The 27282-nt window shown below is 40.4% G+C and overlaps 1 protein-coding gene and 1 pseudogene across 2 annotated transcripts in view; one reads left to right on the top strand and one right to left on the bottom strand.

Moving 5' to 3' along the window:
* The window catches only part of GLG1 (golgi glycoprotein 1), a 152000-nt gene that overhangs the window by 101495 nt on the left and 23223 nt on the right, over positions 1-27282 (bottom strand). The window lies entirely within an intron of this gene.
* LOC114888494 lies at positions 14722-15989 on the top strand (annotated as a pseudogene).

Genomic DNA, 27282 nt, shown 5'->3' with positions numbered 1-27282 from the left:
TATGAACTCCGTTAAGTTATAGGTCCTTTTGCTTAAGCCAGTGTTCAACCTCTGCTTTGGTTCTAAGTTCCTTTACCAGGTTTTTTTTTTTTCTTAATATTTATTTATTTCCTCATTCATTCATTCATTTGGTTGTGCCAGGTCCTAGTTGTGGCAGGCAGGCTCCTTAGTTGCGGCTCGCCAGCTCCTTAGTTGCAGCAGGCGGGCTCCTTAGTTGTGGCATGAGAACTCTTAAGTTGTGGCATGCATGTGGGATCTACTTCCCTGACCAGGGATCGAACCCAGGACCCCAGCATTGGGAGCACTGAGTCTTAACCACTGCACCACCAGGGAAGTCCCCCTTCACCAGTTTTGAAAACATTTTAGTGTAGTACAAACACTAACTTATACACTAAGGAATTAAACAAAGAGTGGAAGAAGACTTTGAAGAATAGTTGTCATTTGAGCTGGGCCTTGAAAGATGAGGGGGGAGTTACAATAGATGAGAAGGAAGAGAGATTTCAGGCTTAGGGAACAATGTTCACTCCTTCACAAAGCCCAGGTGACTCTGAGGTAGGTGATGGAGACACAGTGTTGTACAAGACAGACAAGGGCATTACCTTGTGGAGCTTTCATGTGAGAGGATGCGATAAACAATGAAAAAATAGGCAGACAACTAAAATAATGGCTAATTTTGCCGTGAAAGAAACTGGGGAATAAAGAGTAACAGTGGAAATTTTTACTTTAGGTAAGGAGGGCAGGAAAAGTTTCTCTGTGGAGATGTCATTTAAGCCTAGATCTAAACGGAGAGGATGTAGCTATGAACAAGTGGGTGGGGAAAGTGGGGGTGGATGGAGAGTATTCTAGGCAGAAGGAACATCATATTGGAAAGAGTCTGGCATGTTTTAGCAACTAAGGAGTGCAGGTATGGACAAAGCCTAGTGAAAAGTAAAGTGGCAGAAAATACATTCAAAAAGAAGTCAGGAAAGAATTTGGATTTTACTTGAAATGCAGTGAGAAAGTGTTAAAAGAGTTTAATCAGGGGATAGACGTGATCAAATTACTTTTGCAAAAGAGATGCTGTTTATTTATTATTTTTCTTTTTCTTTATTTTTTATTTTTTTGGCTGTGCCATGTGGCTTGCAGGATCTTAGTTCCCCGACCAGAGATTGAACCCAGGCTGGCGGCAGTGAAAGTGCAGAGTCCTAACCACTGGACTGCCAGGGAATTCCCTATTTATTACTCTTCAATAAAATTATTTTTAAAAAAAAACTTCGAGGTATACTTTGGGTAAATATCTAAGGCTGGAATTTCTGGATCATATGTTAAGTGTATGTTGAAATATAAGAAAATTCGCTACTATGTATAAAATAAATAAGCTACAAGGATATATTGTACAGCTCAGGGGATATAGGCAATATTTTATAATAATTTTAAATGGAATATAATCTATATAAATTGTGAATCAGTATGTTGTACACCTGAAACTAATATAATATTGTAAATCAACTGTACCTCAATAAAAAAAATTTTTTTAAATTCAGTTTTCCGAAGTGGTTACACCAATTTACAACCCACCCACTAGCAATGCATGAGAGTTCTAGTTGCTCCACCTCTTTGCCAACAATTGCTCATGTTTTTAATTTTAGCCATTCTAGTGGATAGTAAGTGGTATCTCATGGTTTTAATTTGCATTTCCTTGATGACTAATGATATACAGAGTTTTTCCAAGTGGTAAGTGGCCACTAATATCATTTTTTTGTAAAGCATTGTTCATATCTTTTTATTTTCAAAAATTGAGTTTACTATTATTGAATTTTAAGACTTGATTTATTCTAGACACATCATATGATGGATATATGTTTTACATATATTTTCTCCTAGTCTGTGGTTGCCATTTCGTTTTCTGATAGTGCTTTTTACTTTTTTCAATTTTATTTATTTTTGGCTGTGTTGGGTCTTTGTTGCTGCGCGCAGGCTTTCTCTAGTTGCGGCGAGCAGGGGCTACTCTTCGTCACGATGTGTGGGCTTCTCATTGCAGTGGCTTCTCTTGTTGCAGAGTATGGGCTCTAGGTGCATGGGCTTCAGCAGTTGCAGCACACAGGCTCAGCAGCTGTGTCTCGCAGGCTCTAGAGTGCAGGCTCAGTAGTTGTGGCACACGGGCTTAGTTGCTCCGCGGCATGTGGGATCTTCCCGGACCAGGGCTCAAACCCGTGTCCCCTTTATTGGCAGGTAACCACTGCACCACCAGGGGAGTCCCGATAGTGCTTTTTAAAGTGCAGAAATTTTAATTTTTATGTAATCAAATTTATCCATTTTTTCTTTTTATAGTTAGTGCTTTTATGTCTTAAGAAATCTTTGCCTACTCCGAGTTGATGAATATTCTGTATCTTTTCTAGAATTTTTATTTTTAGCTTATTAAAAAAAAAGAGAGAGCAGGCCCAAAATGGCCCCACATCAGCAAATCAAGACAATACCTAACCTAACTGCAGTTTCAGTCTTTACCAGGAATGTAACCTTTAACCAGTCAATCTGGTTAATTGCTGGTGAGCACTAGTGAGGTAATCTGCCTGAGACCCCTTCTGTCCCCCAAAGGAAGGTGACCTTGCCTGAAACAACACACTCTTTGCTAGAAATTTCCTTTTTCTGTCCCCTTTCACCTATAAAAGCCACTCATTTTGTATAGCTCTTTCGAGCTCCTTTCTATTTGCTAGATGGGATGCTGTCCTATTCATGAATCACTGAATAAGGCCAGTAAGATCTTTACATTTTTACTCAGTCGAAGTTTGTTTAAAAAGCTTTTAAATTTATATCTATGATCCATTTCAAGTTATTTTTTGTGAAGGTGTGATGTAAGGCTGAAGTTAATTTTCTTCCCATATAAACACAACAGAGTCCTAAACAAATTGTGCTTGAACAACTATCCTTTCCTTTTTCATTGGCATCTTTGTTGAAAATCATTTGATCATGTAGGCAGATAGGGTAGAGGATCCCCGGAGGAAAAGAAGCAGATACAGCCTTTTTTGACATAAAAGAAGGCATTTTAGGCCTAAGCCATTTTGTAATCTAAGCCAGGCCACAATGCTTGCCCTTAACAGGTCTCAGCAATTAATGATCCTAAGTGAACAAAGGAATGCAGGAACAGAGGAAAAGCAGTCAAGAAACAATAATTCAGGGACTTCCTTGGTGGTGTAGTGGTTAAGACTGCGCACTCCCAATGCAGGGGGCCTGGGCTCCATCCCTCGACAGGGAACTAGATCCCACATGCATACCGAAACTAAGAGTTTGCATGCCACAAATAAGGAGCCTGTGTGCAGCAACTAAGAAGCCCACGAGCCGCAACTAAGGAGCCTACCTGCCACGACTAAGACCCGGCACAACCAAATAAATAAATATTAAAAAAAAGAAAGAAACAATAGTTCAGCAATAAAACAGAGTCCTAGTTCCTTCTCAAGGGATATAAATGACAATCTGATACATATCTTTGAGCTGTTCAACAGGAACTAAGGCCCCATCCAGGTGGAGAATGGCAACTACATGCTGAGAACCCCAGACTGGCCAGAATCTAAGGAATTATAATGGTGACCTTTTCTGACCCTCATGACTTTAATCAGCTAAAGCTTGGACTCAACCTCTGCCTCAGTTCTATGCTGAATTCTCCTCTGTTCAAGCCCCTTCATGAATATGCATGTACCCTTAGCTTAAAACTTCCCCAGTTTTGCTGTTCAGGGAGACACTGCTTTGGGAAAGATCTCCCGTGTTCTCCTCCTTACTTGCTGCAAGTAACAAATCCTTCCTTCTCCCAGTCTTTGGCTTGGTTGTATCTTTTGGCTCAACACCCACCAAGAGGTGAAATCAGTTTTCAGGTAACAATCAGGCATATGTGGACCTATTTATCAACTTTCGATTCTGAACCACTGAATAGACAGTATTTTAGGCTTGGGGGCCATATATAGTCTCTGTTATACTCAATTTGGTAACTGTAGATCAAAAGCAGCCCTAGGGAATACGTAAACAAATAGGTTTAGCTTTGTTTCACTGAAATTTTACTTACAAAACACACAGCCATTTTGTCAACCCCAGGTTTATAAGTTTATCTTTCTGACAATACCATACTGTCTTTTTTTTTATATATATATTTTTTGGCTGTGTTGGGTCTTCGTTGCTGTATGTGGGCTTTCTCTAGTTGTGGTGAGCAGGAGCTACTCTTCATTGCGGTGCGTGGGTTTCTCATTGCGGTGGCTTCTCTTGTTGCAGAGCATGGGCTCTAGATGCGTGGGCTCAGTAGTTGTGGCAAACGGGCTTAGTTGCTCCGTGGCATGTGGGATCTTCCTGGACCAGGGCTCGAACCCGTGTCCGCTGCATTGGCAGGCGGATTCTTAACCCCTGCGCCACAAGGGAAGCCCTACCATACTGTCTTGATTACTTTATAGTAAATCTTTATAAGTGCTGAAATACAAGTAATGCAAGTCATCCAATTTTATTCTTTTTCAGCTGTTTAGCTATTCAAGCTCACTTGCATTTCTATATAAATGCAAGACTCAGCTTGTCAGTTTCTATTACCTAGCCCCCCAAAAAAGCCTGCTGGGATTTTGACTGCGATTGCATTGAACAGATCTGCAGGTCTTCCAAATCTAGGAAGAATATTATCTCTTTCTGTTAAGTTGGATCTTTACTTTTGTGGACAAAGGATGTTGCCTGCCATTCCAGTAAACAAACAATGTTGCCCGTCATTCCAGTAAACAGCAAATGTGGCCACCACCAAGCCACCAGCCACTGTAGCCCCCGCCCCGCCACAGTGCCATAGTGTGCTATAAGGGGAACTCAGGATGGAGAAAAAACAGGATACTGGCCCTAAACAGTTAAGATGCGTATCTAAGAAATAATTTCAATGAGCCCAGACTCTAGCTTCTTCCCATACACAGAAAAGCAATAAAATCATTAACTTGAAATGTCTGGGGTTTTTTTTGTGATTGGCAGTAATCTTTTGATGTTCAACTACATGATTCTTTTTCAGCAAAAATTCCTATATATCCTAGCTCCTCCCTTTCCTCTTTGGAACAGTTCCTCAGAGCTATCTGAGAGGCTGCCTCCTGGGCTATAGTCCTCAGCAAGGTCCCGAAATAAAACATAACTTGCAATTTTTAGGTTGTGCATTTTTCTTCAGTTGACACTTTCTTTGAGCAAATTTATTCTTATGTATTTTTTAATGCAAATGTTAATATCTACTAAGCACATAAAAACAAAGCAGAGGGCTTCCCTGGTGGCGCAGTGGTTGAGAATCTGCCTGCCAATGCAGGGTACACGGGTTTGAGCCCTAGTCTGGGAAGATCCCACATGCCGCGGAGCAACTAGGCCCGTGAGCCACAACTACTGAGCCTGCGCGTCTGGAGCCTGTGCTCCGCAACAAGAGAGGCCGCAATAGTGAGAGGCCCGCGCACTGCGATGAAGAGTGGCCCCCACTTGCCGCAACTAGAGAAAGCCCTCGCACAGAAAAGAAGACAAAACACAGCCAAAAATAATTAATTATTAATTAATTAATTTAAAAAACAAAACAAAACAAAAAACAAAGCAGAACTTATGCTTTTTTTTTGGCTACGCTGAGTCTTTGTCGCAGCACACGAACTTGGTTTCCCCGCGGCATCTGGGATCTTAGTTCCCCGACCAGGGATCGAACCTGTGCCCCCTGCATTGGAAGGTGGACCACCAGGGAAGTCCCAAGCAGAGCTTACTCTTTGTGATATCAGCTCTCAGATTCTCCTACGTTAACTGGGTGTCAATTTAGTTCTGACACTGTGAAATAAAATTCATATTCTATGGCAAGACAAGAAAAATTTAAACATAAAAAATTTTCTCTGCCCTCTGGCCTCCTCTCTCCCCGCCTACTGTGTATCTGCTTTATGCATCAACCAAACCTCCCCCATCAGAAGAAATACCTGCTCAAGTGAAGCAAAGAGCAACATTCTCCTAAAATCAACAAGACAACTCCTTAAAAGATAACATTCCTTCTTGATCTTGTAAGGGCCATGCTTAGATCTGGATTGTGTAAACTGTCAATAATACGTCATTTAATGTACAGCCCTCCGTCTAAAAAAACTTATGTAACTGTGTTTTGACTTCCAATGGGAGGAACAGTTCGGGGAACTTTCTGAGATGCTCTTCCCAAGTTATAATCCTCAAATTTGGCTCAAATAAAATTTTCCACTACTTTCATATACTGACTACTGATTAATTTTCATCGTCACACTAACTACCCAGAGTTAGGGCAGACCCCACAAATTGAGGGCTCGGTTTCACAAGACTGCCCTTACTTCAGATGCCAGTCATGAATCTCAGGTCCCAAGGACATTTGTAATTCTTCTGACTTGGCTACAAGTTTGAGGGTCCCCATGACCCCCTCCTCAAGTTTAATAACTCTCTAGACCAAATCACAGAACTTAGGAAAACATTTTACTTACATTTACCAGTTTATTATAAAAGATACAACTCAGGAACAGTCAAATGGAAGAGAGGCCTAGGGCAAAGTGAGGGAAGGCACCACACAGCTTCAGGCCCACACAGGGCATGTCACCTCCTGGCACCTTGATCTGTTCACCAACACAGAAGCTCCCCAGGTCTTCTAGTTTGAGTTTTTATAACGCTCAGTCTCCAGAGAGCCATCCCACCCCATCCTTGGAGGCTGGTGGGTGGGACTGAACGTTCCAACCTTCTAATCATTCCTGATGACCGGCCCATTCTCAGGCTATCCTGGGACCCTGTCGCCCCGTCGTAAATCACTTCATTAGCATAAACTCAAGTGTGTAAAGAAAGGGGCGTGTTATGAAGTAACAAATCCTATTACTCAGGAAATTCCAAGGGTTTTCGGAGCTCTGTGCCAGGAACTGGAGACAAAGATCAAATATATATTTTATTATACCACTCTTTTAAAAAATGAGGAGGTGAAAAACAAATTAATTACATGGGACTGAGTGAACTGATGAGGATGAGTATACTTTTTGTGACTTTCTGCTTGAATAAAAAAAAAATCCCACAAGGACTCAAGGCAAAAAATATACAAACCAATTTTCACTGCAAAGTAAAGGAGCTGTTACAGTGGAGGATTACTGGACTGAATGTCAATATCATGACATAGTATGAGTGTGTTTCGTGTTTGGTAACTGCAATCATTGTTACTCTTGTTGTGGTCATCCAGTTACAATGCTTGGTGTCAGTTTATTTATCTCTTGTAAAAATAAAATACAGTGTGTGTGTGTGTGGAAAAAAAAAAAAAAAAAACGAGGAGGGAAACCTGGTTTCTTGTAAATACACTGCTAATTCACCAGTGTGGAAGTGCAGCAGTGGTGTGCATGAGGTGGACCGCTCAGTCTCCTCTACAACTGCCTTTAAAAAAATATCAAAACTAGGCCGGGTCACTTCGAGCACAAGGGCCAGAAGAACGTGAGCAGTTTCCCCCGTGGGGTATGCCTTTACAGTGTCGCTTCAGCCACACCTCAGAAGAGTCGGGTGCGGGCAAAGATTCAGGGAGAGTTCTCCATTCTCCCTTTCTTAAGAGAAATCTTCCCTCTTCATTTGTACTTAAGTCCATGGTTGAGTCACAGGACCTTGTTTTATCTTTGCTCAAAATTTGATTGTTTTGACAGATTCTAGCTTAACAGTGTTAGTTAGACAAACGGCAATTTTCTGGAACATTCTTTTTTTTTTTTGGCCCGGTGTAGAAGCATGGAGTCCTAACCACTGGACGGCCAAGGAATCCCTTGGAACATTCTTTAAAATATGGATTCCATAGCAGTTTCCATTCTAGTTCCTATTACACTTTGCCATTATTTTGGTCTTCTTGTAGCTGTTAAAAGCTGAGTTTTCACTGTATATCCAAATTCCATAATTTGGTATAATAAACAGCTCTTTTATAGAAGTAGCCATCTGATAATAGCAGGACTCACATATACAAAGATACAAATTATCCATCTAGATTTCTCATGGGATTATTAAAAATCCTCAACCATGGGAATTCCCTGATGGTTAGAACTCTGCACTTTCACAGCTGTGGGCCCAGGTTCGATCACAGGGAACGAAGATCCCGCAAGCGGCGTGGCGCAGCAAAAACAAAAAACAAACCAAAAAAACCCTTCAACCCAAAGCATATGCATCCAACATTCTTAACCACGGCAACATAGCTTACAACCATGCTAAACCTCAGTAACATAAGTCTTTAAGAACCAGGTACAACACAAAATGATCTTTAAAGAGATACTTGGGAATTACTATGCTCACAAAAAAAGTCCTGGGGAATAAAAACCAATTTGTACAACTCCTCAGTACTACTTATTTAAACCCTACTTTGTTTGAAAATATTTAAGACAGAATTTTTTCAATAAATGGGTTGAGATTCCTACACTCTTCTGAATATATTACTGTTAAATATCAGTTGGTCACTGAAAAGTCAGATGGGACATCATTAAATCAGGATGAAAATGACTAGTCAGGGAAAGAACTAAGTTATACCCAAGAACTTTGGCAAAGTGCATGAATAAAATTATTTTCTAATAGGATGGATCTTATTAATATTCATTTCCTCAACTTGCAAATTCAACGACATCATTGCTTTGTCACTTTAATTAGCTCTCTGCTTAACAGTGGACCTACTGACAGATACCCCAATAAAGATGAGATGCTAATATAAAAAGATGTAATTTCCTTCAGTTTATTTTATAGGATTTTGTGGTAAAATGGAAAAAAAATAATTTAAAAAACAGTTATAGCTGTGCTTGGAGATATTAACTAAATGGACTATTCTCACATACTGATCAAATGATCACTGTGGTAGTTTAAAAGTTCACAAATTACAATTTTTCCTTCTTTGAAAACTGAATCAGGTCACCAAATTCCAAATCATAATCTTGTCTTGTTTAGTGGCTTTGTTTCAGACAACGAAACATAAAATAGGTCAGTTATTCATGTTGTGAAGGGACTTGCCATACAGAACAAAAACAAAAAACTTAAAACTTAGCACAAATTTCCTTTAAATCACTAACTCCATCAATACATTTAAAATGTGATTCTATTCTTCAAAGAATGATTTGCCACTGTTTTTACATTTCTGTATAAAATAACCATGCATAACATCAAGATAACTGTTAATGTGTGTTAACCAGATTCTTAGTATTCTTAATTCACATACTGCAGAAGATGGCAAAGAAGAAAGCCTCCTGCTAGCTCCTTTTTGTACAGCAAGAACTAGGATCATGCCTGGGCTTTCTATCACTTACTTATGCTAAGGAACTCGTCTTGGAACACATAAACTCATATTTGTATTTTGCTTTGGAATTTCATATGGTTTTACTTAGCAACAGATTAACTTTATTAATTATGTTTTTCTTGAGCTAATTATTAATAAAATGTGCTCCCATTCTGAAAACAGGTTGAGCAATGGCTCAGAAACAATTAGCCTAGGATAGAAACAATTTCTGTGGAAAAACAGTCACTAATTCATACAGGGACAATTATAAGCTGGTGAGTTAACTCTAAATTCCTAAATCACACACACACACACACACACACACACACACACACACACACAAATACCCTTTTGCTTTTACTACAAGAAAGTGAAACGGTCCTATAGGAGAAAAGCAAGATGATGGAAACGGTCAACAATACTGAATATTTTTATCACATTATAAACCTTCGTTTTAAATACCATAAGTTCTTTTACTAGAAAGTTTAAAGTTTTCTTACTAGGAGAAATGGACTTCTCTCCACAAAACGTATGTTTTTGTTTGAGGCTAACTCAAGCACGTTATTTAACCAATTTTTTTTTTTTTGCGGTACGCGGGCCTCTCACTGTTGTGGCCTCTCCCGTTGCGGAGCACAGGCTCCGGACGCGCGGGCTCAGCGGCCATGGCTCACGGGCCCAGCCCCTCCGCGGCATGTGGGATCTTCCCGGATCGGGGCACGAACCCGTGTCCCCTGCATCGGCAGGTGGACTCTCAACCACTGTGCCACCAGGGAAGCCCCTATTTAACCAACTTTTGTATGGAGCACCCTGTAAGGCAGGTTATATGGAAAATAACCTAAAGTCTGGAGCCAAGGGGTAAAAACAGAGCTAAAACTAACAGTCTAACTGTATGTAGGTTGTTTACATTATGTAGGCAGATAGGAACAACTTATAAGAACAACCCTAATAATATGTCTTTAATTAGCTTAATCACGTTCTCATAAAGAAAATGTATTCAGATTGTCACTGTTCAGAACAGTGAAGTACTTTATTTAGTAGGAGGAAGATTTACCCTCCACACTTGAATCAGTAGGGTGAGTCTCTGCTTTTCCTACTGACCAATTTCTCCCCCATAAAATTGGCATAGTTAGCAAAACCAGAAGGAACCCAGGGTCTCTGATTTAATAGCTTTGTAAATTCTTATCTCAAACATCACAAACTTTTCTATAACTATATAATATTTGAGTTGTGAGTTTCATTTTATTTTTAGGGATCTTTATTCACTGGATAGTTATCCATTTTATTTTATAGTAAGTTAGATGAAGTAGAGCAGTAAGAATCTCAATTGAGAGAAATTTTAATCATAGAGAGTTTTAGGTACTAAAATAGGCAGGAAGCTCTATTAGGGTCTAAGAAGCAACGGAGTATAGGCTACTCTAAGAGCATGTGATTGAGTGATGGTGAACACAATTTGCAGACACTGCTAGATCAAAGCCCAGGAGAACATTTTAAAATGTTAGACACACACTAAAGAAAGTAGTAAAACAATGAAACTCTGGGTAATTAAGAATTCAAAATATTTGCATTTTTATTTACAGATGGTCCTCAACTTTCATAATCTGATTTTCATACATTATATACTTACATACCTAGGAGAATTTTAAATGTTGATTTTAAATATTGTGTTTACCAGCTGGCAAGTTTTTAAGCTACTGAGTGGAGGTAATACTTGCCCAGCAATATTTCACCTTTGGCAGTATCACCTCTTAAGCCGTATCATTGTGAAATTATTAGGATATTTTACTGGGCTTAGAGGGAAAAAAACGGGAAGAAAAATGCAAGTGCTAAATACTAGCAGAAAGAAGCATTTCAAATTTAATTTACTGCTTTCTGGCCTAAAGCCAGTCTTCCATGAATTCAATTATAAAGGATGAATAATAAAATGAAAGAGTGTGGGGCTTCCCTGGTGGCGCAGTGGTTGAGAGTCCACCTGTTGATGCAGGGGACACGGGTTCGTACCCCGGTCAGGGAAGACCCCACATGCCTCGGAGCGGCTGTGCCCGTGAGCCATGGCCGCTGAGCCTGTGCTCCGCAACGGGAGAGGCCACAACAGTGAGAGGCCCGCGTGCAGCAAAAAAAAAAAAAGAAAGAGTGTGCATAAATGTTTGAACTATATTACTGAAGACCGTACCTAAAAGGTTAAGAGTAAGTTGGGATTTTATAATATTTGTTAACTCGCCAAGCACCTGCTTTATAACATGTAAGTTTAGCTTTAACCTATATGACTTTTATCCTTGTATCCATGGATACACATTCATAAATTTGAGTACTTGAGAACCTCAAGACATTTCTAGTGGATGTGAAGAATCTGCTTTCTTTCTTGGGCCAGGGGGGTGGGGGGGAACACTTGTTTTTCCCCCCAAAGTTAGTTACTTTGGCCCTACTTTAGGACTGGAGTAGTTAGAAGAAAAGGGATATCCCAAGAGAGAGGGGCAGATAAAACACAGTTGACTCTTGAACAACTAGGGGGAGTTAAGGGTGCAGACCCTCCTCACAGTCAATAATCCGAGGATAACTTTAGAGTTGGCCCTCTGTATCTGTGATTCCACATCTGCGTATTCAACCAACTTCTGATCATGTAGTACTGTAGTATTTATTTACTGAAAAAAAATCTGCGTATGAGTGGACCTGTGCTGTTCAAATACGTACGTTAAAAGGTCAACTGTAAAATGAAAATTTAACTTATTTCTATTATCCATTCTGTCACTGACTGTGCATCTTCCTTCCACTTTTTAAATGAGGAGTCAGACCACATTTCCTGATTTCCTGCTTCATGTGATTTTTATCATTAAGAGCCATCTTCTCTATCCCATTTTTTTGGCTTTCTGTTGTTTTCGATGTTTAAAAAACAACTCTCTCCTCCTTAACCCTTTATCTTCTTTAACCCTCCATCCTCTCTTAGTTTTGGACAGTGACACGAGATTATGTGTCAATTTGACTGGGCCAACAGGTGCCCAGATATTTGGTCAAACATTTTTCCCATCCAGGATTTAGTCTGATCTCCTTAGCTTCAGTGTTTCTAATGACCTGACAGTTTTTGAGGAAGCCTGGTCAGGTATTTTGTAGAATGTCCTTCAACTTCAGTTAGTGTGCTGTTTTTCTCATAGGATATAGGTTTTGGGGAAGAACTGCCATTCTCAACACATCATATCAAGGGCATACATACTGATGATGCCAACTTTGATCACCTGGCCAAGGGAGTGTTTGCCAGGTTTCTCCACTATAAAATGACTCCCTTCTACCTTTCCACATTCTACTCTTTGGAAGCAATTCACTGAGTCCAGCCCATACTCAAGAGGGGAATGGGGAGTTAAGCTCTACCTCTTGGAAGAGGAAGTATCTACATAAATTATTTTTCATTCTTTTTCTACCATGGCATCATCATTCCCCCAGTAAGCAATGCCCACATACCCAATGGAACTTTGGGTTTACTTTTGATTCCTTTTTCTCCTGCAAGTCCCCTATCTTAGTCCTTTAACAAGCTCTCCTTAGTCATCTTTTTTCAGTATTAGATTTAGTCAATCTCCTTTCTTTCTGTCATTGCTTTAATCCAAATCCTAATTTTCTAGACGACAATCTCTGAGCAGGTCTCTCTTTTTTTTTTTGTGGCCTCCACGCCTTGTTCTGTTCCAATCTGCCTTTCATCTATCATACAGTCATACTGTATGAGACAGAAATTTCCGGAGAGACAGAAAGAGTATTCCTGATTTGTACCTAGAATGTAGAAAGTACATAATAAATAACTGTTGGGGAAGTAGAAGATACAACAAAATTTTTCTTTACCGTAGTTTAGTCTCCATGCTAGGAAAATAAAAACAGCTTGCAGAAAATTAAAGAAACAATAGAAATATTTAAATGTTAATTATTTTAAACAACACATATTGCTGAGGTGTGGATGAAAAGTATTTATAATACAGGAAGAGTGTAAATGTCAGGAGAAAATGTTTAAGGTGCTGCAAAACTAACTACAACTAACTAAGAAGCTAAGAAAAGGAAAATGTCCTTGCCCAGGAAAATAATCTAAGGAAATCTTTCAGACTCCTCAATGGTCTCTTCAAATCTGGTGTTTTGAATTTTTTATAGGAGAACATCTTGGCTAAAATGACATAACCTATTCCACAGGGATCCAATCTTGTCTCTTGACCTATGAGCTGGAGATAATGTGGTATAGCTTTTCCAACTATTTAACATATGAAATAAAAAATGGTAACAGTGGCAAAAAAGTGTGTGTGGGGGGGGTTACAAAGGGGACACATTTTTGTTGAGAAAATAAAGTGTAAGTTACCCAAATGTCATTTACTTTTTTTTGCTTTTATAGAATACTCACAACATTTCTGACTAGAAAAGGTTTAAAATTATATTTAAAATAGGGAAATATGATTGCATAGAGGTTGAAAACTTTAAATCAGAAAAACACCAAAACTTTACTATGAAGTTCTCAAAGTTATTGCTGAGGACTAACAGCTGGGATCTACAATTTGGGTTACGGAACATGAGCACTGGCCTCTGGGACTTGCCTTTCTTTAAAAGAGACAGAGAGGGCTTCCCTGGTGGCTCAGTGGTTGAGAGTCCGCCTGCCGATGCAGGGGACACGGGTTCGTGCCCCAGTCTGGGAAGATCCCACAGGCCGTGGAGTGGCTGGGCCTGTGAGCCATGGCCGCTGAGCCTGCGCGTCCGGAGCTTGTGCTCCACGACAGGAGAGGCCACAGCGGTGAGAGGCCTGCGTACCGCAAAAAAAAAAAAAAGCAGATTGTAAATAGAAGACCCTAACAATTTGTAAAAGAAAGTTGGAATACTACCTCATTTTAAGACTTACAGTAGAGCAACAGTAATTAAGAGTGTGCTATTGGCAAAAGCACCAGATAAAAGGAATGAATATTAAATCTTGTAGATTGCAGGGACGTCCCTGGTGGTACAGTGGTTAGGTTAAGACTCAGCGCTCCCAACGCAGGGAGCCCGGGTTCAATTCCTGGTCAGAGAACTAGATCCCACATGCATGCTGCAACTAAGAGTTCGCATGCCACAACTAAGAAGCTCATGTGCCGCAACTAAGGAGCTGCAAGCTGCAACTAAGGGGCCCACTTGCCGCAACTAAGGAGCTCACGTGCCACAACTAAGGAGCTCACGTGCCACAACTAAGGAGCTCACATGCCACACCTAAGGAGCCCACCTGCTGCAACTAAGGAGCCTGCGAGCCGCAACTAAGGAGCCCGCCTGCCGCAACACAACCAAATAAATACAACCAAATAAATAAATAAATAAATAATAAAAGTACAATATAAATAGAAAAAAACCCCTGTAGATTGCAAACCAAAAAAAAAAAAAAGAAAGCAAATTTTACATGTAAATTATACCTTAATTTTTTTAAAAGGAAAAAATGATGAACTATGGTAAATTTAATTTTTTAAAAAAGTAGAAGAGTTAAGCAGCTCTACAGTATAACTGTAGAGAAAATTAGTACACTGAAAGGTAAGTCAACAGAAATTATCCAGAATGTAGCATGAAGACGAAAAGTTAATAAATATGAAGACTCTGCCTCAGAAGCCATTAAGGAACAAAGCCACAGCTCTGTACTACCCCATGGCCATGGGCCTCAACAAGGGCCACAAAGTGACCAAGAACATGAGCAAGCTGAGGCACAGCCACTGCCATGGATGCCTCACCAAGCACACCAAGTCCCTAAGGGACATGATCTGAGAAGTATGAGGCTTTGCCTCATAAAGGCAGAGCATCTGGGACATGCTCAAGTTCTCCAAGGACACACAGGCCCTCAAGTTCATCAAGAAAAGAGTGGGGACACACAGCCATGCCAAGAGGCAAGAGAACCTGAGTGATGTCCTGGTTGCCAAGAGGAAAGCAGCTGCCAAGGACTGAGCCCCCTCCCCTCTCTGTGCATAATAAAACCTTTATAGTAAAAAATAAATAAACATGAAAAAATAGCAAGAAATCTAACTTAACTGAAGTTCAAGAAGAAGAGAAAGAGTGGGGCAGAGGCAGATAATGGCTGAGAATTTTGCATAAAGAATGAAAGACACCAAATCAAAAGAAACTCAATAAAGCTCAAGTCGAGAAATAAAAGGAAAGTTACACCAAGACAAATCATAGTGGTCAAGAGAACACAGACAGAAAATCTGAAAAGAAGCCATAGGAACTAACTAACTGCTTAACAGTGACAGTGAAAGCCAAAAGACAGTGGAAAGAAAATGTGCTAAAAATACTCCAACCTAAAATTCTACACTGTTATTGATTTTTTTTTTTTTTCCTTCGGTACGTGGGCCTCTCACTGTTGTGGCCTCTCCCGTTGCGGAGCACAGGCCCTGGACGCGCAGGCTCAGCGGCCATGGCTCTCGGGCCTAGCCGCTCTGCGGCATGTGGGATCTTCCCGGACCGGGGCACGAACCCGTGTCCCATGCATCGGCAGGCGGACTCTCAACCACTGCGCCACCAGGGAAGCCCCTGTTACTGATTTTTTAAGGCCACAAATCCCTCCCATTCCTTAATGCACATCCCTTTGAATGTGACATCGTCCCTCTACCCATAAAGAGATGGAATCTAATTTCTCCACCCTTTGGAATGTGGGCTTGGCCATCTGACTTGCTCTGGTAAATGAGACACTTTTCAAGAAGCTTGAAAAGTACTTGTGCATTGGATCTTGCCATTGCTTTTTTTTTTTTAATAAATTTATTTATTTATTTTTGGCTGCACTGGGTCTTAGTTACTGCACGTGGGCTTTCTCTAGTTGTGGCGAGCAGGGGACGCTCTTTGTTGCAGTGTGTGGGCTTCTCGTTGCGGTGGCTTCTCCTGTTGCAGAGCATGGGCTCTAGGCGCATGGGCTTCAGTAGTTGCGGCATTTGGGTTCAGTAGTTATGGCTTGTGGGCTTAGAGTGCAGGCTCAGTAGTTGTGGCGCACAGGCTTAGTTGCTCCACAGCATGTGGGATCTTCCTGGCCCAGGGCTCGAACCCGTGTCCCCTGCGTTGGCAGGCAGATTCTTAACCACTGCGCCACCAGGGAAGTCCCTATATTGCTTTATGAACCCACATGAAGGCATTTAGCCTAGCCAGCTGAGAGATATGAGAGATGTGTTGCCCAGTTCCCTTCTCACCTTACCAACCCACCAGACATATAAATGAGGTCATCTGGACTGTCCAGCTCCCAGCTGACGTGACAAGTGACTACAAGCAGATGAATGAGACACCAGGTAGATCAGAGACAAGCCATCCCCTTGAGCCCTGATCAAACTGCTGACCCACAGATTCATGAGGAAATAGTTGTTGTTTTTGAGTCATTAAGTTTGGGATGGTTTGTTAGTCAGAAATAGATAACTGATACCTAGACCCAGCAAAAAATATCCTTTAAGAGTAAGGTAGAATAAAGACATTTCCAGACAAACAAAACCTGACAGCTGGCCAGCAGGAGACCCTCACTAAAAGATATTCTAAAAAATGTATTGTAGGCAGAAGGAAAGTGGTCCTAGATGGAAGCTTAGAGAAGCAAGAAGGTATGAGGAGCAAAGAAAGTACTAACTAATGGGTAAATCTACAAAAATATTGCCTTTGTAACACAATAATAATAGTATCTTAATATTTTTTAAATTCAATGCCAGCAACCAATTCCAGGCATTATAATTTAATTTACCTGAGACCTCTGGGTACTGATATTTTAAAAATCGCCCAAGGTACAACTAGAGTTTAGAATCACTGACTTAAATACGCCTATATATTTAATGTTGGCATCAGTGCCCACCTTCCTCCCGCTTTTATTTGCCTTGCCTTTTTTGAAGTTACTGACTTGTGATTCTGCATTAAAATAAGCTTTAAAAAATGTATTGTCTCCGTAATACAAAGTGGCTTACTTTCAGAGATACTAAAGGCCTAAAAAACAATTATTATATAATTTCTAATTATTTCCCATCAACAGGATACTACTATAAATTCACAGGGCGTTTCAGTTGCAAACACCCAAGAAAATTGCAGGTAAGGCTAAAGCTAAACTGGTTTTCTGGTTAATGTTCTTCTACAGTATATTCAGCAAAATAGTAACTAACACAGAAGACCAGGCTGCAGGCCATCTGTTAACTAACAGTAACAGATCAGGATATTGTGCTACTCAAAACACTATGCTAACTGTTGATTTTCCTAAATTGCTCTGTTGACCAGATATGGATGATGATGCTTATTATCTAATTCAAATTACAAATCTCAGAATTAAAATAAATCCCCAAACAAATCCTTTAATGATTAAAGATTTCCAAAATAATGAATTTTGGCTGCAATATCCAAGTAAGTAAAAAGGGGTGGAATCAATATAAGGAAAAAGAGGGACTTCCCTGGTGGTCCAGTGGATAAGACTCTAACCATACTCCCAATGCAGGGGGGCCCAAGTTCCATCCCTGGTTAGGGAACTAGATCCTGCATGCATGCTGCAACTAAGAAGCCCGCACGCAGCAACTAAGAAGTCCGCATGTCGCAACGAAAAAGAACCATCCCACGTGCTGCAAGGAAGATCCCATGTGCTGCAACTAAGACCCAGCACGGCCTAAATAAATAAATAAATAATTTTTAAAAAACCTATTAAAAATTTATATAAGGAACAAGAAAACAATGCACGTAACAGTTAATATAAGTGAGTAGAATATATGAACCATGCCTTATTGATTTTAAGATGAACCATTATTTTATGCACCACGGGGGGCGGGAACTGCCAATTGTAATTATGTCATAAAATTTAAGATACATCCTGATTTCCAAAATGTTAAGGTGAGGCTTCCCTGGTGGCGCAGTGGTTAAGAATCCTCCTGCCAATGCAGGGGACACGGGTTCGAACCCTGGCCTGGGAAGATCCCACATGCCGCGGAGCAACTAAGCCTGTGCGCCACAACTACTGAGCCTGCATTCTAGAGCCCACGAGCCACAACTACTGAGCCCATATGCCACAACTACCGAAGCCCACGTGCCTAGAGCCCATGCTCCGCAACAAGAGAAGCCACCACAAAAAGAATCCTGCACACCACAAAGAAGACCCAACACAGCCAAAAATAAATAAAATAAATAAATTTATTTAAAAAACTCTCAGCCAAACCAACCACACCACCCAATTTAACATCAAAATATAGCCTCAGGGCTTCCCTGGTGGCACAGTGGCTGAGAGTCCGCCTGCCAATAAAGGGGACGCGGGTTCGTGCCCTGGTCCGGGAGGATCCCACATGCTGCAGAGCAGCTGGGCCCGTGAGCCATGGCCGCTGAGCCTGCGCGTCCGGAGCCTGTGCTCTGCAACGGGAGAGGCCACAACAGTGAGAGGCCCGCGTATTTCAAAATACAGCCTCAAAAAAATAACACACTCTATGCAGTAGGCAAATGTATCAATGAGAAAATGTTGCGTCTATGAAGAAATGGCAATATTCAAATTCATTACCATTCCTAAAGCAGCATCACAAAAATGCACGCACCGAAGAGCAAGCACAAAAGTAAGCACAAGTACCTGCGGGGTGCTGTCTTTCTGTCTCAAACCCCAAGCTAGTTTAATTAAAGTCCACAGTGTCATGTATACAGATTCTGATTAATAGAAGTCCACACCAGATGCAACTAGAGACTATCACACTAAGTGAAGTCAGAAAGAGAAAGACAAATATCATATGATGTCACTTATATGTGGAATCTAAAATATGACACAAATGAACCTATCTATGAAACAGAAGTAGAATCACGGACATAGAGAACAGATTGGTGGTTGCCAAGAGGGAGGGTGTTGTGGGAGGGATGGATTGGGAGGTTGGGGTGAGCAGATGTAAGCTATTGTATATAGAATGGATAAACAACAAGGTCCTACTATATAGCACAGAGAACTATATATCCTATGATAAACTATAATGGAACAGAATATTAAAAAAGAATGCTGGGAATTCCCTGGCGGTCCAGTGGTTAGGACTCCGGGCTCTCACTGCCAAGGGCGCAGGTTCAATCCCTGGTCGGGGAACTAAGATCTCACAAGCCGCATGGTGTGGTCAAAGAAAAAAAAAAAAAAAAAAGGAATGTGTGTGTGTGTGTATATATATATAACTGAATCACTTTACTGTACAGTAGTAATTAACACAGCATTGTAAATCAACTATACTTCAATCAAAAAATAAAAAAAATTTTTAAGTCCATATCAATTATAAAAACTAACAAATTTGGTGAATTCCTATAAAAATGAAGGATATGTAATGATATACAGCAAGACATTTTTCTTACTGAAGGTGACGGTAATTCAGATGGATTATAAACCATTTAAAAAGAGTTGCACGGCCTTCCCTGGTGGCGCAGTGGTTGAGAGTCCACCTGCCGATGCAGGGGACATGGGTTCGTGCCCCAGTCCAGGAAGATCCCACATGCCGTGGAGCGGCTAGGCCTGTGAGCCATGGCCGCTGAGCCTACGCTTCCGGAGCCTGTGCTCCGCAACGGGAGAGGCCACAGCAGTGACAGGCCCGTGTACCGAAAAAAAAAAAAAAAGAAGAGTTGCACAAAATAAATAAATAAAAATAAAGAGTTGCACATACATTATATATTATAGTCTAAAACAAATTTGTTCTGTAAAGGGACATAGAGTAATTATTTTAGGCTTTGTGGGCTACAAACAATCTCTACAATCTTGTGGTATCTTCTTTTAACCTTTTAAAAACTGTAAAAACAACTCTTACCTCCAGAGACATACAAAAAGCAGGTTGTGGTCTGGACTTGGCCCATGGACTGTAGTTTGCCAATTTCTAGTCTAAGATACAAATGGGCATAGAGGATTGCTTGATAAAACAAGGTTGTGAAGAAATTAGAGAACTGATCTATTCTAGATTTCAATTTAATAGCTATTTAGTAATGCTTTAACAAGAACTGCTAAGCCAAAAAACAATGAAGCTTACTGAAGATAAAGTTTATTTTTTATTCTTTTCACTTTAAAATATAACTGACAACATTCTGTTTACTCATGATCCTGAATGAGTACCTGAAGAAATATTTTATTTTTATTTCTTGGAAGAAATCATGTACCAATTCTGATTTAGAAAAATAGACGTCAAGATGTTATTGAGGGCAAATTTAATGACTCCTTTCATACTTTATGCATGGGACCCCACCCTCCAAAAACCTGGGCTTCAAATATAAATACACAAAAAATAACTTTTAAAGGATCATCCTATTCACTTTTGCTAATAGCAAAGCCTATCCAGGCTCTGATAACCATCAAGAAGAAGTAAGTCTCTAGGACTAGTGAAAAGCCAAGCCAAGGCAAGAGTTTTTTTATTTGTGCTGCCTAGTATGTACCTGTTTATAGAAGAGAAAATAAATTTACTGCTGAGTTTTATATAAATGGCGTTTTCAGTAGTTATTAAGAGAAACTTAAAAACTGAATGCCAATTCAGGAGGGTCTCAAATTAACCAGACATATACCCTTAGCTGTTCCCATGGAGAGTAAAACCTTTCCAAATTTAAAAACCGGATTCAGGGACTTCACTGGTGGCGCAGTGGTTAAGAATCCGCCTGCCAGTGTAGGGGTCACGGGTTCGAGCCCTGGTCCGGGAAGATCCCACATGCCGCGGAGCAACTAAGCCCGTGCGCCACAACTACTGAGCCCAAGTGCCACAACTACTGAAGCCCGCGCGCCTAGAGCCCGTGCTCTGCAACAAGAGAAGCCACCGCAATGAGAAGCCCGGGAACCGCAACGAAGAATAGCCCGCGTTCAGCAACAAAGACCCCAGGCAGCCAAAAATAAAAATAAATAAATAAATATTAAAAAATAAAATAAAAAAACCCCCAGATTCACACAAGTTCTAAGTAAATCTATTTTGATATTGTTTGAATCACAAAGGAAATCATCACCAAAAAGTAGACTCTAGAAATGTTTTCTAACGAAAGAACTCTGCAGAGTTAATATGGATCATGACTGTGGATCCAGAAATGCAAAAGAAACATAGCTAGAAGACTGTAATCTATAACAGAAATATAAAAATGAAAATCATAAAACACAAAGGGGTGATCGATAGTTGAAGTATTCTGACCTCACATTGAAACATTCTTACAGCAATGACTTAGATTTGCTTCTCATTCTGTTAAAACTAAAAAAATGAGTAAGACACAACTTTGTGGATTTTTGTAGGTTTTTTCATTTGTTTGCTTTTATTTTTTTTAACTAATCAGACCTAAGTAGCAATGAATTTGATCTCTTTTTTAAGAAACTGTTTAGTATATGAGTATGCTGATTACTCATGACTGATAAATGAGACTGAGACAAGAATGAAATGGACCAAAATTGATCTCATTAGAGTAGGTCAAAGCTTTCTGTAGAACTTGGCCAATTAATGCCACATTCTAAAGCCAGTGACTTGTATGAATCCTGTCTGTGGTGCGGCACAGTCTATTTTATCCCTTAGCTTTGTAGGATTTCTTGCTCTACAAAGTTCAATTTCAGAGTAAATACTGTTTTGTGTGTTTTATAAGGACAAAATGTAGATAGTTTGTAAGAAATCAACAGATAATGTCTAATAAAAAAAGAGAACAATGTAAGTATTCTACTTAAAAATTAGATAAATACAAAAATAAAGAACTGGGGCTTTCCTGGTGGCACAGTGGTTGAGAGTCCGCCTGCCGATGCAGGGGACACGGGTTTGTGCCCCGGGCTGGGAGGATCCCACATGCCACGGAGCAACTAGGCCTGTGAGCCATGGCCGCTGAGCCTGCGCATCCGGAGCCTGTGCTCCGCAACGGGAGAAGCCACAACAGTGAGAGGCCCGCGTATCGCAAAAATAAATAAATAAATAAAGAGGGCTTCCCCGGTGGCGCAGTGGTTGAGAGTCCACCTGCCGATGCAGGGGACACGGGTTCGTGCCCCTGTCCGGGAGGGTCCCGCATGCCACGGGGTGGCTGGGCCCGTGAGCCATGGCCGCTGAGCCTGCGTGTCCGGAGCCTGTGCTCCGCAACGGGAGAGACCACAGCAATGAGAGGCTCGCGTACCGCAAAAAAAAAATAAAAATAAAAAAATAAAAAATAAAGAACTAAGAGTTGAAAGTAGGGAAAGCTAAAATAGAATATTACACTTTTCCATTATATACCTGGTTGTGCTCTGACTTTAATTTTTATGTATTAAAACTATATATGCACTACTGAATAAAAAACGGAGGGGAAGAAACAAAATCCATATGCCTGCCAGGACATATGGAATCTATGCGAATATGGGAGCATTTTCTTAAGACGTACTCCTAATTCTACTCTGCTGTGCTTCAGTACACAAAGAAAGTTATCTGGTCTAGTGATGCTGGTTTTGTTTTGTTTTAATTCCCCCCAAATACCATTTGTATAGGTTATCTTGAATCAACCAGCTAAAACAAGATTTAAGAAAAGACCTTTGAAACAATGTTTTTCCAAGATAACATGGTCTAAGATGGCATTTCAGTAATCTTTAACTAGCTGAAAACAGGTAGATGTGTCCTGAAAGTTCTACATTTATTAAGAGCCAGTTCTTAATAATCCGCATAAATGAGTTGGAATCCAGAATCAGAGGGTTCAAGGCTGCCCCAGGAATGCTGAATAGCAATACTGTACCAGGATTTGAGATATTAAATGCATAAACTGTTTTAAAAACTCAAGAGATCATTTAAGGATATTAGCAAAACTTTTCCAGAATAGTTGAATCTCATGCTGCACCACTGTCCAAAACACGTATCTAAATCCTAAAGGCTATCACATTTTAAAGATGCTAAATCAAAAAACTAAATTGAAAATGTTGCTCTAAATGGGGTTAAGAACAAACACCAGTTAGGCTTTTCTGGGCCTATCAGGAAAATGGGATATCCAAGGGTTGGGTAAGAGAAAAGCAACAGTTCATCATAGGAAGTACTTAAGAAGCAAAACCACACTAATAATAAATACAACGAAGTTTTTGTTTTTTAATCAGGCCCCATTTTTTAAAATTATAAGTATTGTTGGGCTTCCCTGGTGGCGCAGTGGTTGAGAGTCCGCCTGCCGATGCAGGGGACACGGGTTCGTGCCCCGGTCCAGGAGGATCCCACATGCCGCGGAGCGGCTGGGCCCGTGAGCCATGGCCACTGAGCCTGCGCGTCCGGAGCCTGTGCTCCAAAACGGGAGAGGCCACAGCAGTGAGAGGCCCGCGTACCGCAAAAAAAATAAAAAAACCCAAAAACTATAAGTATTGTTAATATATGTTTAGCTTTTTTTCCTAACGAGTGACAGGCTTGTACTTCACATTATTTGCAGAGATGTACACGATATAATCTTTTCCCAAAAATTCCAACTAAGAATTACTAATTAAGAAAAATAATTATGAAATATATACAATGTTTTGTGACTTAGAAGTGAGCAGTTAACCAACCTGAGATAAGGAGATGCTTCCCGTTCCACTTTACCATGTTCACTTTGAGAGCAATTCAGTTAGGTGGGATTTTTCTGTCTGGTTACATCACCCAGTAGCAGTACCTGGGGAGTCGTTTATTAAGAGGTTTTTGAAAATATCAACTAATGCTTGTGAACAATAAAATGTAAAACACTTCAAAAATTTTTTGTTTGCTTTTGAACTGATATGCTGTTGGTGCAATAACAAAAGCCAACAAAATTGCACTTCCAGGAATATTATCTACAACAATATGAAACTACATAAAAGCAAGGCTATTCACTGCAGCATTGCTCATAACCGCAAAATAACACTCATGCACAGGACAGTGGCTGAATAAACTAAGGAAGATCTCTATGAATTGATATAAAGTGATTTCCAAGACATAAGGTTAAATGAAAAAAAGCAAAGTACAAAAGAGTATCAAGTATGCTATCTTCTGGGTAAGAAAGAAGGGGAAAGAAAAAAATATACATATAGTATCTGCTCATTGTACCTAAAGAAAGAGAAAGTATAAACTAAAAACTGAGACTGGCTACCCTGCAAATGGGAAGAAAAGGGTGGAAGGATGGGAATGGGGTAAAAGGTGTAGCAGGGAGGCAATTCTGGAACCATGCTATTTTTAGTGACTCAAAATTTTATTTACTTTTTAAAAATATTTATTTATTCATTCATTCATTTATTTATTTATGGCTGTGCCGGGTATTAGTTGCAGCATGCAGGCTCTCTTAGTTGCAACATGCAACTCTTAGTTGCAGCATGCACGTGGGATCTAGTTCCCCGACCAGCGATCAAACCCGGGCCCCCTGCATTGGGAGCACGGAGTCTTACCCATCGGACCACCAGGGAAGTCCCCAAAATTTTAAAAATAATAATGAGGGAAGGCAAAAATGCAATTCAAAGAAAAACAAACGAACCTAATTATATTTCAAATGAATACCATAACCATAGGGGAGAGAGGGGAAGGAAGAGGGAGGCTCACTCCAGTGGCTTATAAAGACAGTATTTTGACTTTATATCCTCAGTGCAATGACAAAAAGAGCTATAAACAAATACTTAACCCTAGTTAGTAGGTTTGCTTTCTCACAGTGACATAGTTTAGCATTCTGAAACTATTTTAAGTGTATTATATGATTCAGCAATCAAATAAATAATTTGTGGATAGTAAGAACCAAGTTTTTCACCGTCATGGAAGGGAATTATAAACATGGAAAGGGAGAAAGCTAGAATGAACCTTGTGGTATTGGAGGCATCAATATGAATAAAAATCAGCTTTTAACATGTTTGTCTATATATATACACACAGATATGAATAGATGTCTGTGTATATATACATATGTACACGTGTGTGCATATGTCTATATTAATGCATGTATGCAGATGCAAGGACACTATACATTTTCTAGCTCTGTCTGCTGAAGCAATGACACAGGAGTAGCAATGAGCACATCTAGCACCCAGACCTTGGCTTCTAAAGACCACTCTCCATTAAAAGGAAACAGAGTTCCTTAGAGAAGTGGTTGATTCCAGGTCTGGGACTGGAAAAGTACAAGATGAGCCAGGAAAACTTCTAGTCTCTGGTCCGACATGTAAAGAGCTTGGAAATCATCACTCCCATCCTCACAATGAGAAAAAAGCTGAACAAACTGAAAATCAACAACTCTTCTGAAATCCATCAGACCTGAAGTCACTCGGCAAACTGTTGCCCCAAAATCGGAGACAGGTGAATACAGGGAATCACAGTTTACTGGAAGCTGAAGCCCAGAAGAAGCCCACTACTGGAGCCAGCAACACTTAAACTGTTACTGACAATTGCTCCAGTGTGGACAGAAATAAACTTTAGCATATATAGTCAAATGACCAAGACCAAGACCATTGAATGGTCTAGTACCAAGACCATTCAATGGGGAAAGGACAGTCTTTTCAACAAATGGTGTTGGAAAAATTTAACATCCTCACGCAAAAGACTAAAGTTGGATCCTTACCCTACAGCATGTACAGAATTAACTCAAAATGGATGAGACCTAAATGTAAGAGCTAAAACTATAAAATTCTTAAAAGAAAGCGTAAGGGGAAAACTTCATGACATAGAATTTGGCAATGATTTCTTGGATATGATGGCAAAAGAAACAGATAAACTGGACTACATCAAAATAAAAAACTTCTGTGCATCAAAGGACACAATCGACAGTGAAAAGGCAACCCATGGGATAGGAGAAAATATCTGCAAATGATTTACCTGATAAGAGTTTAATACTGAGAATACATAAAGAACTCCTACAGGGCTTCCCTGGTGGCACAGTGGTTGAGACTCCGCCTGCTGATGCAGGGGACACGGGTTCGTGCCCTGATCCGGGAAGATCCCACATGCCGCGGAGCGGCTGGGCCCGTGAGCCCTGGCCGCTGAGCCTGCACGGCTGGAGCCTGTGCTCCGCAGCGGGAGAGGCCACAACAGTGAGAGGCCCGCGTACCACAAAAAAAAAAAAAAAAAAAGAACTACAACTCAACAACAACAAGAAGTAACCCGACTAAAAACTAGGCAAAGGACTTGAATAGACTTTCCTCCAAAGAAGGCATACAAATGGCCAATAAGCACATGAAGATGCTCAAATCAGTAATAATCAGGGAAATGTAAATCAAAACCACAATGAGATATCACTTCACATCCATCAGAATATTATTTAAAAAATTAAAAAATAGGGAATTCGCTGGCAGTCCAGTGGTTAGGACTCAGTGCTTTCACTGCCATGGCCCAGGTTCAATCCATGGTTGGGGAACTAAGATCCCGCAAGCCGCGGGACATGGCCAAAAATAAATTAATTAATTAATTTAATTTAATTTTTAAAAACTTAGAAGTAGCAAGTGTTGGAGAGGATGTGAAGAAACTGGAACTTTGTGCACTGCTGGTGGGAATGTAAAATGGTGCAACCACTGCAGAAAACAGTATGGTCATACATTCAAAAAATTAAAAACAATTATGATATTATCCAGCAATTCTATTGATACTTCTAAGTGTACGTATATCCAAAAGAATTGAAAGCAGGGTCTCAGATATTTGTATACCCATGTTCATAGCAGCATTATTCACAACAGCTGAAAGGTGCAAGCAACCCAAGTTGCTTGATGGCTGAATGGATAAATAAAATGTAGTCTACACATACAACAGAATATTATTCAGCTTTAAAAAGGAAGGAGGGGCTTCCCTGGTGGTGCAGTGGTTGAGAATCTGCCTGCCAATGCAGGGGACACGGGTTCAAGCCCTGGTCCAGGAGGATCCCACATGCTGTGGAGCGGCTGGGCCCGTGAGCCACAACTACTGAGCCTGCGCATCTGGTACCTGTGCTCCGCAACAAGAGAGGCTGCGATGGTGAGTGGCCCCCGCTTGCCGCAACTAGAGAAAGCCCTTGCGCAGAAACGAAGACGCAACACAGCCAAAAATAAATATTAAAAAAAATATAACTTTTAAAAAAAGGAAGGAGGTTCTGACACATGCTACAACATGGATGAAACTTGAAGACACTAAGTGAAATAAGCCAGACACAAAAGGACAAATATTGTACAATTCCACTATTTTATGAGGTACTAGAGTAGTCAGATTCAGGGACAGAAAACAGAATGGTGATTGCCAGGGGCTAGGGAGAGGGAGGATGGGTAGTTA

This window comes from Monodon monoceros, unplaced genomic scaffold (assembly GCF_005190385.1).
Source record: "Monodon monoceros isolate NGI ecotype Baffin Bay Population unplaced genomic scaffold, NGI_Narwhal_1 Super_Scaffold_10, whole genome shotgun sequence".
In the NCBI taxonomy this organism is placed as follows: domain Eukaryota; kingdom Metazoa; phylum Chordata; class Mammalia; order Artiodactyla; family Monodontidae; genus Monodon; species Monodon monoceros.
Note: the sequence above shows the minus strand (reverse complement) of the source record. Positions and strands in the feature narration are given on the sequence as shown.